Source organism: Dermacentor variabilis, chromosome 11, assembly GCF_050947875.1.
Source record: "Dermacentor variabilis isolate Ectoservices chromosome 11, ASM5094787v1, whole genome shotgun sequence".
NCBI classification, from domain to species: Eukaryota; Metazoa; Arthropoda; class Arachnida; order Ixodida; family Ixodidae; genus Dermacentor; species Dermacentor variabilis.
This window is the reverse complement of record NC_134578.1, coordinates 5,607,501-5,619,749: the sequence shown is the minus strand read 5'-3', so window position 1 is coordinate 5,619,749 and position 12,249 is coordinate 5,607,501. Positions and strand designations below refer to the sequence as shown.

Sequence of the window (12,249 nt, the reverse complement as noted above, 5' to 3'; positions counted from 1 at the left end):
TTTCCCAGTAAACATTACGGTTACATACGCAGCAGTTGCCGGAAAGCGTGAGAAGCAGTAAGGAATCCTTGAATGCTATCGCGTTTCACTCTTAAAGGCGAAGCTTAAGCGTCCTCCAAACTTTTTTGAACGAATACCAAAGCTTGTACACCACTGGATCAAGCACATAGGCGAGGGAGAGTGGCTATGCAGAAAAAGGATGTACATGCTGGACCCCCACCTTTGTGTAAGAAAATTGTAGAACGAAAAGCGTAGATAATAATTTTTACTCACCCTCGTACTTCATGCTACATTCATGTGACTGACTTTTCTTTTTCTTTTCATTAGGTGTCAATAAGTGCAACATTTTTGCATTTTTCAGCCCATCACACCTATGTTCAGCCTACCACCTATGTTTCAGCCTACCACACAAACGCCCTGTCATTGTTAATGACGAAGCATCGTGAGAACCAATGCAATAAGAACACCTCATGAAATAAGGAAGGACACAACACTTAGGCGTCCTTCCTTTTCCTGCGCGGTGTCGTCCTTGTGTTGGTTCCCACTATGCCACAATGACGATTTACCCTGCTTACCACACTTTTAACAACGCGCAGCATTTTTAAAAATGGAAAATGGGCCTCCTGTCTAAAACAAGATGGCCGATACAAGACGCCTGGGCACGGGTTGAAAAAGCTTTGTCGGAGGTCGAGTGCCCTTACGAAAGCTGCAGGTACAGTGGCCAGCACAAGTGACGCAACATCAGCCGCGATCGCGTCAGACCGGCCCACCGAAAGGCGAAGCGGAAAATCACCCGCTCCTGTCAAGCGTCCATGAGGCATTGCTTATGCAACGCCGCAGCTGACACCAGAGGAGACGAGAGGCTGCGTATAGGGTAGCTTACGTACCCGATACTTTCTCTTACGGAAGAGGGGAAATAAAGAAAGAGACCGATATCTGCAATCTAAACAAAACAAAGGGGTCAGTGCGAGCTGAAAGCTAGAACTGATCAACAATCGGCGAAGAGAAGCCTCAGCCCTGAGCCAACAGTTCGACAAGGACATTTGTCTTCGTCTCAGTTTCAATTTATTGCGCACAATATGGTTACAAAATGTGGATTTTACATACAGATGTAGGTCCCAGAGACGAGAGAAGGAGAGAGGAAAGGGAGAAAGCAGGCAAGTTAACCAGAAAAACAACGAGTTGGATATTTTGCGATTGGGGAAACGAATATGAAAACAGAAAAAGGAGAGAGAGAGGGGGTTGGGGGCTGAAGATAAGCTCGGTGATTTCGCGTACGCGCACAGACGGCGCCACGCAGTCCAAGGCATTCACATTGGCCAGCCGTCCTCAAGGAGCCCCAAATCACCTTCACAGCTGCCTAATATGGGCCAACGAGCGATGGGGACGGTGCTCGGGTAGCGCCAGCACGGACAGCGGCCGATCGTCCAGTTGTCGCAATGCGTTGGAGAGTGTTTACTTTTGTGATTAAAATTGCGGCCAGCATCACAATAAATGCCCGATGTTCTCTTCGCAGACATCGCACGCAGCACTGTCGGTCACAGCAAACACACTGTAAAGAGGACAGTCTCGTGAAGACAGTCTGCTGGGGACAGACTCACAAAGGGGGAAATTGTACAGGGGACAGGGCAATAGCTCATTTTTACGGCAGTCCTTATATCACTGTTATTGTTTACATTGACTTTCCGCAAAACAATATCGTCGTAAAACCTAGTCTGCATTATGATGCACATCGCCTTCAATGCTTTTCAAAATTAACTCGGTGACGATCACACGATTTATTCATATCCCACATAGGGTGTATGATGACCGCGGCTGTGTATGCCGCTATGATTCGAGGATGTAGGCATTAATTTTATCTAGGCCCTTGTGTCTTCACAAACAGCGAAAAGCAGCTGTAAAGTCCGTTTTCGAATACCGCGATATGACATGACAATCCAGGCAGTGCGAATGGGCGAGTTGTTTCGAATTCGTAGCTGGGTGTCTCGAAAACGGGAATGCGCGGCGAGGGAAGGCAGGGACGGCCGCAAGCGTGGCCAATTGCAACGCAGACTGGTCGTTGTGCGCTAAACGCCCAAATTGGAAGGCAGCACACGGCAAGAGGGTGCGACACTGTCGTAGTTGGCGTTGCATCTTGTAGTGCAAACAGCGCGAGCAACGAGACACACAAAGCGATCGCTGTGTTGTGTGCAGTGGAACATATGGGATAGAAAATAAAAATGAGAGAATTGTGAACATAAAACTACGTACCACCCACCCACACACCGCGACAGCAACCCTGCGCACTCTAAGATATGATCGCACACGCTTACAATCTAGAAAGTATTATTGTTTTTCTAGTTCATTCTTTTATTGAAATGAAAATAAAAGAAGAAACTTATAATGGTAACGGCTGAATAAAGGGAAAATGAGACATCCACCCGTTCGTAGCAATTGCTACAAAGGAAACCCATACGGGTTCCTCGAAAGAAAAGCCTCATAGTTGAAAAAAAGAAAACTACGTCAATGGTAACGGCTACTCCTTTTCTCATAGCGGAAACAACAATATAAAAAAATATGTGAGAAGATGAAAAGAAACCACGTCATAGTGTCGGAAATCCACAGCACACAGTCCTATACACCCATGAACATAACTATATAAAAGTAAAACGTAAGTTGCACCACAATGAGTTTGTAAACAAAGTCACAAACACGCACAAACGGCCGTGATATAAACTGCGATTAGCAATATTGGACTAGTTATTAGACTGTTGACAAAAGATGCCAAAATAACAGAGGTCAACAGTACGCGAGAGTGACGTGCAAACAGATAGTCTTCAAAGCTTAGAAACATAAATAAAGGTACGACAAAATATTCACATTGCGGTTAAACACAAGTTTGAAGGACGGTACACAAATAAAATGAGAAGTTTCCAGGACGCTCTACAAAGAAAACAGGCTTTTTTGATTAAGAGAAGTTTAACATATTGGTTAACAAAAAATAAAAAATAACAGAGGTGAATTATTTGCGACCTTGGCTGGCCATGTGCTGCAGCTGTCTTGCCCAATAGAAGATAGCAAGCAAGCAGGAAAGTGTCTGTGACACTTGCCACGCTCCTCGTTGTTGTCGTCCAGCCTTCTGGCTTTGTTTTCTACTGAATTACTCGCTGATAAAACAGGTGATGCCAAAATATCCTCATTTTAAAAAATATACGTCCCAAAAGCACAATTCCATTAATAAATTAAACCTTTCCATGCCTACGTGCTTACTCTCATCGTCATCATCATCATCATCATCATTATCATCATCATCAGCCTGGTTACGCCCACTGCAGGGCAAAGGCCTCTCCCATACTTCTCCAACTACCCCGGTCATGTACTAATTGTGGCGATGTTGTCACTGCAAACTTCTTAATCTCATCCGCCCACCTAACTTTCTGCCGCCCTCTGCTACGCTTCCCTTCCCTTGGAATCCATTCCGTAACTCTTAATGACCATCGGTTATCTTCCCTCCTCATTACGTGTCCTGCCCATGCCCATTTCTTTTTCTTGATTTCAACTAAGATATCATTAACTCGCGTTTGTCCCCTCACCCAATCAGCTCTTTTCTTATCCCTTAACGTTACACCTATCATTCTTCTTTCCATAGCTCGTTGCTTACTCTACTAGCATGTGCTTACTCTACTAACCATCAGACCACAATCGTACGTATACTTCTATCGTACCGACGCCAACTGCCTGTTCGAGATGAAATCCGAGATGAAAGTTCGAGATGAAATTCAGAACGCTCTGAATCTTAGAAAAGACACTCGCAAGCATCAGAATACCCTAAACCAATTATTGCGATGCTTGTTTCGACGTGTCATGTATATATTCTGACGTGATGGTTTCCAATAAGCATCAGTCGCAACTGTGAGCGTCATGCCTTCCTCGTTCCTGTTATTTGTGCGCTCGTTTTTCTTTTTTATAAATTGGCTTTCATTTCGTAAAACGAAAGGGAACCCCGTCTTATTAGGGAGCACTGCTCGTCCCCGTCGCCCCGCTCCAATCCCCGAGGGGTCGACGCTGGTTCCAAATAAGGTCGTCGTCGCTCGTGCGCTGACAAGGTTCGAGCTCCGCTTTGCGTCATCCCTTATTCGTGACGTCACTGCCGGAGGCAAGTTGACGAGGGGAAATGCGCGCGGGGCAGAAAGGCAATTTCTGGTCGCTGGTGTGGCGCCTAGACAATACCGTGCAGTGTGCGAGTAGGAGAACCGGCTAGTCACAGCAAGAACTGCAGCAAAGCTTTGTGCTCGGGCGTAACCATTCTAACCGGCACATCAGCGATATCGTAAACTCTGTAAAAAATATCCACACGCACGAATCTTTAAGTATTACTTTGGCTCTAAAACAACCGCGATTTCCCAATTTACATACATTTAAGACTAAGGGATATGCCCTCATTGGACAACCGTTGCAGCGATTTGAATTAAACTTGTTGCATTTAAGAGGAAGCTCTAGCTTGGGCTCAACTCCAACGCGGCGTATTCAAATACATGTAAAATGCAAAAACGCTTTTCTTAGATATCCACTGGACCTATTTTAATGACATTTGCTGCATTTGAGAGAGAAAGTTAAATTCTAGTGACTGTCGGAAGCGATATTTCGATTAAGGGACTGAATTTTGTTGAAAAAAATGTCAATAATTCGAAAGTTAGAAAAAAGTGGAAGCGCAAAGTTTACAAATTAAAAGCTCTCCGTCAAGAACAGATATCGCGGTTCTGTAAACGGCATCCATTAGATCAATCAAAGCGGACAAATTCGATATGTCAATTTGTATCTTACGTGAATTTGTTACGTTGTGTAGAAGGGTTCTGCAAAAGCTGCATTTACACATTACTACAGGCAACCCTGATCATGAGAAGGAAATACACAGAATAAAAATGGGTTGGAGCGCATACGCCAGATATTCTGAGCTCCTGACTGGAAGCTTACCATTATCATTGAAAAGGAAGGTGTACACATCAGTGCATTTTACCGGTAAGTATGGGGCGGAGACTTGGAGACTGGCAAAGAAGCTCGAGAACAAGTTAAGGACCGCGCAAAGAGCGATGGAACGAAGAATGCTAGGCATAACGTTAAGGGAGAGAAAGAGAGCGGTTTGGATCAGAGATCAAACGGATATAGCCGATATTCTAATAGACATTAAGAGAAAAAAATAGAGCTGGGCAGGTCATGCAACGTGCAGATTAGATAACCGTTGGACCATTAGGGCTACAGAATGGATACCAAGAGAAGGGAAGCGCAGTCGAGGACGGCAGAAGACTAGGCGGGGCGATGAAATTAGGAAATTCGCGGGCGCTAGTTGGTATCAGGTGGCGCAGGACAGGGGTAATTGGAGATCGCAGGAAGAGGCTTTCGTTCTGCCGTGGACATAAAATAGGCCGATGATGATGATGATGATGATGGTGGTGGTGGTGGTGGTGGTGGTGGTGGTGGTGGTGGTGGTGGTGGTGGTGGTGGCGGCGGTGGCGGTGTGGTGTGGTGATGATGATGATGATGACACATTACGATATTTTTCGGATTCATGTGTAACATACAACTTTTGTGCGCTTTATATGTACTATGACATGCAATTTACAGAATTGTGATGTCATTTTTCATTTCTGAGTTACGGAGTTGTAAACTTGATAGTTTCGTTTTCTGAATATTTGCGACTTTGCTAATTTTTAGTAAAAAATTGACGACCTAAATGAAAAATTCAAAACCAACAGTGACTAAATGTTAAGTTTGTGTTTTGAACGCAACAAACTTCGTCAAATTTGCCGCAGCAGTTGCCGAGAAAAACGAATTCTCCTTTTAGATGTATTTTGATAGGAGCACCCGAGCTAAAGCTTCTTCTTAATAGAGAAAGCTGAATTCAACGTACCGAGTTTATGACGCAGAATTTTGATTTGGGGCTTCCTCGTTTATTTCTTTCTTCAGAATTGCCAGAAATTTGTCAGTTTAAAAGGTATTAAAGCACTATGTTTACAAATTCAGAACTTCAAAAGTTCTGCAAACTGTATTTGCTAGAGCATTTGAAGCGTACGAATGTGATATATGAATTTAAGGTTTACTTGAACTTGTTACAATATTTACCGCGGTTTTGTAGTGGCTGTACTCAAAAATGGATGGCATTTATTTCGAAGCGGTGTATGATGGATCATTCTTTTACCCTATGAATAATTGTCTCGATAGGTATAGTTTACATAATTGTAATATCCTTGTTCACATACGAGTTCCCAAGTAGGTTTGCCTTGTTTCAATTTTTAATGGTCTGGTAAAACACCGACGACTTAAATAAGAACTTCGCTCTTTATGGCCGTAGGCTCTAATTCTTTCTGTTAAATGCGACAAATTACGTCACGTTTGCTATATTCAATCTCTAGAAAAACGATTTATCTGTTTTCCTGTATTAAATAGGAGTTCTTCAGATAAAGCTTCCCTTTCAGAGCCAAGGTTCTTTTCTGTTCATTTGTTGTTGTTGTTGTTTTGTCTGTTTTTAGACGCGTGGTTTGCAACATTAGGAGGCTTAAACTACTTGCAGAGGGCACGCGTCGACTACAGTGCACGAAGAATGCGCAGCATTCTTCTTATCCGCCGTTACAGGCACATCAGGAGTTAACAGAAAGAAAAGCTGCACGAAATGATTTGTAATTTGTAATTTGCAATTTTGTAATTGTAAATATTCGTTTTAGTTCCAATGTAACATTTATCTGCTCTTTGTCGGAAGTAACGAAACGATGAATTTTTCAACTTTCTGCTCGTTAATCTCGCCAAGGGATAAAATGTATCACGTTCTGTGTTTTGTCTATTTTACCTTCAAGCGTTTTAAACTCGGTTTCCTTTTCATTTAAAACAAATACCGTAAGATTAACGCATACGAGAAATTGTTCGCATACTCAGTCTTATCTGGCCAGTTAACGGGTTTTAGCTATGATTTGCACCGCCTTATTGATGGTCGTTCACACATAAGGAAGTCCGCTAAGATTAACGGGGACGCAAAAACGTACCTTGCAGTTTTTATTATCAGAAAACTTTAGGCCCCGACGAATAAGTGCTTCTATTAGAGCGCAGCGAATTCGAGTTTGTTAGCTATTGGTGGCATATTTGGTGAAAAAAGATAAGAGCAGATTTCGACAGCTCTAAAATAGTCAATATCTCGACACCCGCAGCGACTACGGTATGACGGCAAGGACTACACAAAGAAAGCGTGACGATGAACGCTTCGTTAATTGACATCTAAGACAGCGAATCTTTGTGCGAGACACGCTGTGTCGGAAGCCGCCCTGCGAACGACTGCGGATTACTTCGTCTAAAATTAGCCCATTTTTGCGAATTAATTGTAACTATGCTCATTGTCGCACCGTCACAGAGTTTCGTAATTATCTTCCGTTCGACTTTCCCTGTCTGTCTCAGCCTACCTTGAGCGCAATTTAGAATCTTCATTCAGCGTGACATTATGAACGCTCAAACTCGCTTCCTTAAAGACTTTGTTTAGCGCAAAACGACAGGCACAGGAAAGACGACCAGGACAAGGCGCTTTACCAGAACAGCAGGATCAGGAGATGACACAGACACACAAATATCAGGGCCCACAGTAGAAGAAAGATAGTTCAGCATTGCTTTATTTGAGAAGTGAAAACCACGCAAGCTAGAATCGAGGAAGTTGAGCAAATGTAGCTGGCACTTCATTCAATCCCGACCGCGGCGGCCGCATTTTGATGGTGGCGAAACCGGAAAACACTCGTGCACTTATATTTATAGATGCACGGTAAGGAACCCCAGGTGGTAGAAATTCATCTGGAGTCCCAAAGTGCGGTGTTTCTCATAATCAGATTGTCGTATTGACATGCAGAAGCCCATAATTTATTTTGTTTCTTTCAGTGAGAAAGTCCTACATGTCACAAATTATATTTCTTACTAATGAACACTGCATTGCACTAATAAAGTGGTATGCAGTTTTGTGCACTCTGCAAAACATCGTTTCAATGCCATGTATGTCGTTTCAATGTTCGTGAGGCATACATCGAGAGTTACTTTTCGTGCATTCTTTCTTTTTCTTTTTGTCCTTATTTCAATTTGAAGAAATCTTGCCGCGGTAAAATCAGGAACTCAGTCACTCAGTGTAACCAACTTCTATTTAAAAAAGGTTCACTCTATTTCAGGAAAATTGCAGCAGCTTTACTGAGCGGTAAAGCTGCTGAAATTTGCCTGCCGAAGAGCGATGTTTTCCGAAAACTTTATTATACTGAGTGCTTGCTTTTCACAGGGCAACGATCCGACTATCCCCAGTGAAATGCTGATCATTTTCCACACATAAACATAAAGGTGTTACTTCAAGCATGGCATAATGACTTCACAACTTTGGCCACGCAAACGGCTGCTGGTTGAAAATCGTGAGAACAATTTAGTATGTCGCAAAACGAGAAAAGTGCACTTGAATTTCATGAATGGAAGTCACGGTGAGATAGAAAAAATACGTCTCTTTATTATGTTTTAATAGCTAGATTAGGCTACAAAAACGACCGAAGCTGTATGGTGTGATAAGAGACGGTTAATCCACACTTTCCAGTGTAATCGTGTTACAGTAGGTGCGGGGCGAAGTCAGTAACGAAAGCACCAACAAAATATGCGTTCTTATCTGCCACTGTGGCTGCATTCTGCAGCAGTTAACAGCTGTTACTTCGGATAATTATCAGTGATTTCATTCATGACGAGCCAAAGAGTTATCGTAATCATAACATCGTGATAGGGTGAGTGAGGGAATAAAATAATGTAAGGTCCAGCAAAACGCGATAACACGCGCACCCGGCTAATCCCACGACGGGACTGACAGATCTAGCCTGCCGGCCCGATCGCGGGCGCACTGGACAGGGCTTGTCATGGCACTTGTGAGAAAATGAAATCGTCCCCGCTCAGAATTCCATCTCGGGTCCTTGGCGAGTGTATTGTCGACCCGTCATCGGAGTTGTTGTTGTTGTCCAAGGATTGGCCCCGTTCGTTGGTTAGCTGTTTCACAGCAAAATAGAGCAACCTACTTTGGAGGACCGGCCAGGAAACGGGAAAAAGGAGAGGTGAAGTTTATATATATTTAACTCTTTTTTTATTTTGGGGGAGAACATGATGTTGAAAGCAATTTAGCAACTGGACATCTTGAAATTAAGAGTAAGCGTATCATATATGCGTGAATAACGGTAATTCAATAAACTTCAGCGAAAGAGAAATGGGAATATGAGAAAGAAAAAAATTTATCGTATAATTCTTGTTTCGCTCAGGAAACCGAAAATGTGTCGCCTGCAGCGTTGGCGTCGATGTTATCGTCGTCGTCGTATACCACCCCGCTGTTGTGGGTGACACCAGCATTTCCAGTGGCCCTCTGCAATTTCTTTTACTGTTTTCGAGCTCGATTTCAGCGTTACTTTGCCTGTAGAAGGTATCTTATCATTGAAATGGCATTAAAGCTATCTGTCCGGTTCATAATTGATGATTTGGTTAGCGAATAATTCAAAGTTTCGTACCCTTCTTTTTTTTTTTTTTACAGTGCGGGATATTGGCTTCCATCTTAAGCTTTGCAGCTTCCACAGCACTGCACTGTTTTGGTGCGGCAGAATGAACTTCCCGCACATAGCTGCCGCATGCCGCGGCGTGCTCGGCGTACAGACGCGATCCGGCGGGTTTCCGTTCGCGAAAGGGTAGACTGATAATCTAAGCTCCGAATCCGCTGAGTAAAAACAAAAAGTAATAAGAAGGAGATTAGGGAAAACACGCACCCACAAATCTGAGCAACGAAAAAAGAAAGGGGAGTGCGTGAAGAGAGAGAAGGGAGCCGCGCACGGCGCAAAAAATTACTGGATCCGTAATGGGAGACGTCGAATTTCTCACCCGTGACCTTTTCGATGGCACTCCCGCGCGCCCGTAAATTTCCGTCGCAGCCGGAAATGGCATCGAGCAAAGAGTGCGCTCCACGAATGTCTTGAGACAATTTGCATGCGACCGGTTGGCGAGATATCTATTGTCACGAACTTCTTCCAGCGCAACATTGGCATTGGACGACGTCGGGATGTACATGCGACGGCAGAGAGACAAGAAGAGACCCTTTTCCGTAGACCCTGGGTAATTCGAGCGCATTACACTTTTGCTATACGCGCGGTCGACTTTCTTTGGCAAGGAAGGTAAAGCTGCGAAGGCGAAGCACACGCCGTGACAGCGCTTCTGAAAATAGTCGCGCGGTCTCATTCGCGTCTGTCTGCTCAGGGCACAAAATGCACCACTAAGCGTAAAATCGTACTTTTATTTTTCCGCGTTTCCCTTCCGCTCTTTAGCAAGCGCGAAGATTAATAAGCAACGCCGTTTCAGGATCCGCCACACGAGAAACGGAAGCAGAAAGCACTGTCAAACTCTGCCGGACTGCTTGGCGCGTGTGTGTTGATAGAAGGTCTAGACGCACGTGTAGCTTTCCCCTTCAGTGCCAGAGAAATTTGTGCAGTCTCTATTGCGACAGCTTTAGAACAATGAAAAATCTCGCTTCACAAGATGAATAAGCGACTAAAGAATTTGACTGTCTTTGCTGTCACCGTCTCGTCACCCCTCGACATTTTTTTTTCCTTCTCTTGGCACCCATTCCGTTAGTCTGTATTCTAAACAGTTCTATTTTAATTGCAAAAGGGTCTGCGTCGACTAGGGTTTCTGTTTTCACTAACAAAGCTGAACACAGCAGAAGCGCTCTCGACCGCACACTCGACGTACAATCAAGCGCCTTCGAGCTCACAGCTATTATTTTCCCATAAACGTCGAGTCAGTAGCACCTAGAAGTCAGATGAAAAAAAAATGTGATCGCTTCGCAAGACGCACAGGGGTCCCTGATCATGAGAAAGAAATTTACAGAAAAATAAAATGGGTTGGTGTGCATACGGCAGATATCGCCAGATGCTGACTGGAAGCTTACCGCTATCATTGAAAATAAAGCTGCATAATCAATGCACTGTACCCGTGCTAACATATGAGGCAGGAACTTGGAGGCTGACAAAAAAGCTCGACAAGTTAACGACCGCGCAAAGGGCGATGGAACGAAAAATCGTAGGCGCAACGTTAAGAGACAGGAAGAGAGCGGTGTGGCTTAGACAGCAAACGGGAATAGCCGATATTCTAATTGACATTAAGAGAAAAAGAAATGGAGCTGGGCAAGCAACGTAATGCGTTGGATAGATAACTGGCGGACCATTAGGGTTACATAAGGGGTGCCTAGAGAAGGGAAGCGCAGTCGAGGACGGCAGAAAACAAGGTAGCGTGATAAAATTAGGAAATTCGCAGGCGCAAGTTGGAATCGGTTGGCGCAGGACAGGGGTAATGGGAGATCCCAAGGAGAGACCTTCGTCCTGTAGTGGACATAAGATAGGCTGATGATAAGGCTTCGCAAGCCGGCTTTCTTGTTATGAAAAAAAAAATGTGCGAGAGGTTTTTACAAAGAACCGGAATACGACGACACAAGACTTGACTTACAACTAAATGCTTTACTGTGGAAACAACAGATGCAGGTAAAGAAAGAAAGAGCGAACTCCAACAGCACACAAAAAACACACAAGAACAGAATTTACAGATCAGAGATACCTATCATCACGTACAGTCACCGCAGGTTACCATCGAGTGCAATAAATTGACACTTTGCTGAATGACCACGAACAAAAGTAAATACTTCTGGGGTATGTCACTTCCCCTTGAGTAGGGCTATCTACGCGTGACTGACACGATTATTGCCCTCAACTGAGATACAGAATGCTTCCACGATTTCGCTCGTAAGTCCCAACTTACGATGGAAATCGGCGATGCAATAAGTAAGTAACGAGCGCAGCGAACGTGGTGTTCTTGCAGGCGAGTTTCTAGGCGAGGTGGACATACTTGGCCCCTAATAACGTGAGTTTCAGAAGGCTAACTAACAACTATTCATTAATTAACCTTTCTATTAGTACCTAGGAGGCAGTTGTCTAAATGGCAAATTTTCAAATCCTGATCCGACACGCAGCCGCACATGCTTGCCAGGCAAAGCGTGCTGCAACCGTATAGCTGCAACAGCGATTGGCCGGGACGTTCAGTTGCCAGCTTTCTCGCGCTCGTTTACGGATGCCGTTTACAGAACCGCGATATCTGTTTTTGATGCTGAGCTATTAGTTTGTAAACGTCGTGCTTCTATTTCTTTCGCACTTTCGAATTTTGAAAATATTTAAAACTAAATTCAGGCCCTAAATAAAT

General features: G+C 44.0%; 1 protein-coding gene across 1 annotated transcript in view; it reads left to right on the top strand.

Annotated features, from left to right (window-relative positions):
• LOC142564157 (uncharacterized) overlaps positions 1-12,249 on the top strand; it is a 263,799-nt gene that overhangs the window by 86,080 nt on the left and 165,470 nt on the right. The gene's annotated exons all lie outside the window — the stretch shown is intronic.